The following is a 6,000-nucleotide window of genomic DNA, read 5'->3' as shown; positions in this document are numbered from 1 at the left end:
TGTTAAAACTTGACAGCATTTGTTGGGTAAACATAGTATTACATGTTAGGAAAACTTATTAATAATTAAAGGGACAAACATGCATTAGTACCCTGAACAGGTTTTTTTTATGCTGACACCACCGATGGAAGAGTAGGTAAAACTCAAAATAATTAATGCAACTAGTTCACTCATTTTTTTAAGTTGAGGCAACTAAACATTTTTTACGGTGTGGCCCAAGCAGAGGGTCACCCCTTTGAGTCTGGTCTGCTTGAGGTTTCTTCCTCAGAGGGAGTTTTTCCTTACCACTGTTGCTCTGGGGGTTAGTAAGGTTAGACCTTACTTGTGTGAAGTGCCTTGAGGCAACTCTGTTGTCATTTGGCGCTATATAAATGAAAATAAATTGAAATAAAAAAAAAAACCCAAATGCTACGACATTTACTATCCTTTCCTTCCTGTCCACTGTGTTTGCATGTGAAGGTAACCCCTGGGCTATTAGTACTGATAATGGCCCACATTTCACAACTGAGGGAGAGAGGAATCAAACACAGAAAAATGAGTGTTTACCATCCCCAGGCTAATGGATGCGTTGAAAGGTTCAACAGAGTGCTCAAAGACTGAAGCCAAGGAGCACAAGCAGCTCAAAAGCTGTGGAAGCCTACAGTGAAGTTACAGAGTCACACCCCATGCTACAACGAAAGAGTCTCCATTCCCGCTTCTAAGGGGAAGGCCAATGAGAACCAAGCTCCACATCCTGCCACAACTGGATCACAAAGGACGTTACAACACATTGAGATCCAGAGTCGCTCTGAAGCAGGCCAAAAGTAAGTGCTACACTGACAAAAAGAGAGGCGCTAAACGTCCCAGACTCGCAGCTGGAGACAAGGTACATATATGGAAGCCCTTTCATGTTGGGAAAGGAGAGAGACAGTACACGGATCCTGTGTTCGTTCAGCATCAAACCGGATACAGCACCTTCATCTGAAGTGATGGGAAAAGGTGGAAGGCAACACATCTTTCTCTATGCCCAGAGAGAGCACAAGAACCACCTTCTCAAGATGGTCCAGCGGAACGAGACGCAAGCTTACCAGGGGCTTTGCAAAACCGTGCCGATCCACAAAGAGCACACAAACCTCCAGCATGGACCAAAGACTATGTACTGAAATAGCATTAAAAGTTAGAGAAAGTTTTCCTTTCATTTAAAACACAAAATACAGCTAAAATGTTGTTAGTTATTGAATATTAAAGTGTTCAATGGTATCTACAGCTGCTCACTTTAAGTTACAGAAAAAAAAGGTATAAAACAGAAAGTTATACTGTGTTGAAATGTACGGCAGCAATACTAAAAACATCTATACGGGAAGGAAAAGCTAACATTATAACAGCTCAAAACTACCATTTCATTCTTAAGCCGCACTTTAAAAAAATGTTCAAGGAGATGTATCCTTTTCTGAGTAACCGGGGAGTTGTGTTTACAGATAAGCAGTGTAATAGCAGAGCTAGACGCTGACCAACAGAGGGCGCTGCAGTTACAGATTAGAAAAAAGAGAGAGCGTAGGAGGAGGAGGAGGGAAGGTTGTGTACCGCTGTGATGCACTTGCTGTCTGTCGTTCCGTTTAAGAAATACTGACTAAGAGCTGAGCCTTGTTATACTCAACAAAAATATAAACGCAACACTTTTGGTTTTGCTCCCATTGTGTATGAGATGAACTCAAAGATCTAAAACTTTTTCCACATACACAATATCACCATTTCCCTCAAATATTGTTCACAAACCAGTGTAAATCTGTGATAGTGAGCACTTCTCCTTTGCTGAGATAATCCATCCCACCTCACAGGTGTGCCATACCAAGATGCTGATTAGACACCATGATTAGTGCACAGGTGTGCCTTAGACTGCCCACAATAAAAGGCCACTCTGAAAGGTACAGTTTTGTTTTATTGGGGGGGATACCAGTCAGTATCTGGTGTGACCACCATTTGCCTCATGCAGTGCAACACATCTCCTTCGCATAGAGTTGATCAGGTTGTCAATTGTGGCCTGTGGAATGTTGGTCCACTCCTCTTCAATGGCTGTGCGAAGTTGCTGGATATTGGCAGGAACTGGTACACGCTGTTGTATACGCCGGTCCAGATCTTTTCTTGGATGTATGGCACAACAATGGGCCTCAGGATCTCATCCCCAAAATTGGGGAAAAATAAACATCCACACAATAAAAAAACACCAATAAAAACATAATAGAAAACTATAAAATAATTATAAAGACAAAATGAGTAAATTAACTCAGCAGACCATGGTTTAACAAAATTTTCATGAAATAAGAGATATCTTAAAGAATCGATGGTGCCATTACAGTGAAATTCAATAGATAATTTCCTAAAATTATAAAAACAGTCCAGTGGATTATCGCCCTGCGACACCAATTTATCCAGGAGTGTGTTCTTAATGATCTCACAGTTTAAAATATAATGTGAAAGAAATCTAGACTGGATTCATTGCACAGGAGATCTAATAGAAAAGGCTCTATGATAAAAGCTGCACGTATTCTTTCTTATAACATCAACCACTGTAGGGATTTGTAATACGTTTAGCAAATGTGTTTAGCAAACCTATTGTTATGGGTCTTTTTCTTAGACGATAACAATAAAAGCATTACAAATAATTACCTTTTAAGCTGTTCCAAATATGTTCTCCAGGAGAGAGGGACAAAAAGGGTCCAGACGCGGTTAGAGGTGTTTTCAGCATCCAAGCTCTGACAGAAAATGATTAATCCGCTACAAAATAATTATTTTATATATTGCGTCCAGCGCACAAAGCAGGTGGGATTGTAGTGCACAAGAGGGCAGAGCCAAAGTAGCCTGTCCTGTCCTCGTCAGGCGCTGGGATAATGGGCTTTTAACAACCTCGTCCTCACCACGCACCTCTAAAATCCTCATTTGTCCTCGTGGTACCTTGACACAAACTGCTCCACTCTGTCGTTGCTAAATTTTGAACTTCTTGAAATTAGCGCCACTCTCAGAGATGAGCCCCATTAACTGAATATTCTGCCTCTAAGAGCCTCTCAGAGCCACGGTAGTTGAATAACTGGACTACGTGGCTCATTATTCACCGTTCATTATTTGGTGGTACCAGGCCTTAACCAGCTGGCCTGGTGCTTTGATGTTTTACTGTTGGAACCCCCGCGGTGGGAGGATCCGGGCCACTCCTTATAACAGTCTGTGTGTATATGTAAGTTTTCAGTGTGCTTTTCACAGAATAAAGTGACACGCTTTATACTGTTGAAATGTAGAAATTGTCTCTCTTTATTTCGCCTGGCTCAATTTCTGTGCTACCCAACCAACAGGAACTAACCACCCAACCAACAGGAACCGAACCATCTAACCAGTGAACCAAACTATCCAACAGGAACTGAACCCTCCTATGAACAGGAACAGGACCATCTAACCAGTGACCCGATCCATCCAACCAATGAACTAAATCCTCCGACTAAGAACTGAACCATCCAACAGGAACCAAACCATCCAACCAGTGAAATAAACCATCCAACCAACAGGAACCGAACCATCTAAGCAGTGAACCAAACTATCCAACGGGAACCAAACCATCTGACCAACAGGAACTGAACCCTCCTATGAACAGGAACAGGACCATCGAACCAATGAATCGATCCAACCAATGAACCCAGCCCTCATACCAAAAGGAACCCAACCATCCAACAGGAACCAAACCATCCAACCAGTGAACTATACCATTCAACCAACAGGAACCAAACCCTCCTACCAACAGAAACTAAACTATCTAACCAGTGAACCGATCCATCCAACCAATGAACTAAATCCTCCTACCAAGAACTGAACCATCCAACCAGTGAAATAAACCCTTCTACCAATGGGAACCAAACCATCCAACTAGTGAACTGAACCCAGGCAGTAAACCCTAAACCTGTGAACTGTTTCCCAAGTTAAAGATGGCTCATAAAAATCAAGTTTTATCTCTCTTATTTTTGTTTTACATGTTTTCTGTCTCAGTGTGTCACCCTCACCAAAGTTTGATTCTTTGCCTTTTTTCATGAAATCAGGTTTTTGTGTTTGACTCTGAAGTAACACACACACACAACTCTCTAATCACAGCCACTGATGTCCTTCAGTGTGTTTTGGTGTCTTCCCTCACTCACTCATTGTTTGTATGTGTTTATCACACTCAGTAATTCAGTAGACTTTACGGAGTATTTCTGTTTCTTTCAGATTCTGATCATTTTTTTAAACTCTAGTCCTGCTGGTCGTTGATATTTAGTGGACAGCTATGCATTACGCTCTTTGCTGGTCCTCAAAATATCGTTCCTCAGGGAAACTTTTATTGTCTGCTGGTCCGCTATATTTAGCATTTGGAGGGTCCCCTCAGAATTGGCCTTACAACCAATAAACGCCAAGGATTATCCGAAGCCTGATCCTCATGCTAATGTCAGACATAATTCCGGTTCTAATGCATGCTTCTGATTGGTTAGACAAGTCTTTTTCCCCAAATATAGAGGGGGTTGTCTGAGGGCATACATTATAAGTATAAAACAAAGAAAATTGATCGAATCATGGCGATGAGCTGGTGACTGGAGATACTGTAATCAAGGACAGCGTTCTTGACAACACAGAACCAGAGACTAGGGAATTATTCAGGGAAATCTTTATGAAAGAAGATTCAGATGGTGATTTCCTGGATTTCGAGTCAGATGATCTCGAAGACAACAAACTGGAGCCTTCAGAACTTGAAGATGTAAACTGGACAAATGACATTTTGGACCCTAAAATTCCGCAGTTCATGGGAGAAGGGAAGAAAATGAACATGACACGAGAAGAAGCCTGAACTTTTTCTACTTGTTTTTCACCGTTGATTTGATTAATATTCTGGTTGTAGTGTGGCAGTGTGTAGTGTACATGCCCTCCCCTACCTGTGTCTGGAAGTTCTTGTTTGTGCGCACCTGGTTTGATTGTGTTTCTGCACACACCTGGGTTCTGATTGCGTTTGTTGAGAGCCGGGGATATAAATTCAGAGCTATTTCGTGGCTCCGATGTTCTTTTTCTTCCTGGTCTCTCCCATGAGGCAGCGTTGGAGTGGCTTTACACGCTGTGGGGACTGTGTGCATTCATCATTTTTTTCCTCTCTGGAGCTTTGTGTGGCTCTTTATTAGTGGCTTGGAGTGTTGCTTTACTCCGAGCGCCACTGTGACTAATAGACGCCACTATTCACGGGCGTGTTTGGGCCACCAGCGTCTGATTTGGGGTAAGTGGCCGGCTTCGCCTTTTTGGCCCATTTAGTTGTCTTTCGTTGTCCTATAATGCCGTTTTTTTCCTTATAGTGTAGTGTTTTGTGAGTTTTTACACACGTGGTCTGGAGGCTGGGAGTGCGCCTCCACTGGAGTCTTGAGCAGACTGGTGCGTCTTCTTATTGGTGAGTTGCTGGTTTCTGTCTTTTATAAACAATTACAAATTATTTTGGTCTGGTAATGTGGTGTCTACATCACAGCAGGACCAGGCTGCACCTCCCGCGGTGGCTGCTGGGGACAGCTATGTCGGCTCAATAATTCAGACGCTGGCCACGCTTGGCGTAACTCCTCCCGTTGCTGCTCTTCTGGATTCTGGATATTGGATGAACAACTGGATTCTATTAACAGTCCGGTAATAATTAAAATTTTGCATGGATGTTGTAGGGGTTTTAAAGCCAGATGTGGGTGGAAAAAAATAAAATATTGCGTGCTGGCTTTATGATTCATATTTATTCCAGACCTGTAATTTATTTTGTTTTTTTCTTACTATCGCCCTAAAGATTTAATGTGTTAACTGTAACATACTGGTGTTTGGATTATTAGCATGTTTCTTTTTTGTGTGTGGATGTGTGTTTTGTGAATTTTGAGTTTATTTTGGGTTTACTGCTTTTTCACTTGTGTTTTGAATGTTTGTAAATGGGGTGATTTGAACAAATTAAGGTTGGAAATAAAGGATATATTTCTATAGTTAACCCTTTTTGTC

This window comes from Thalassophryne amazonica, chromosome 9 (assembly GCF_902500255.1).
Source record: "Thalassophryne amazonica chromosome 9, fThaAma1.1, whole genome shotgun sequence".
Lineage (NCBI taxonomy): Eukaryota > Metazoa > Chordata > Actinopteri > Batrachoidiformes > Batrachoididae > Thalassophryne > Thalassophryne amazonica.
The sequence above is the reverse complement of the archived record's forward strand: the minus strand, read 5'-3'. Positions refer to the sequence as shown.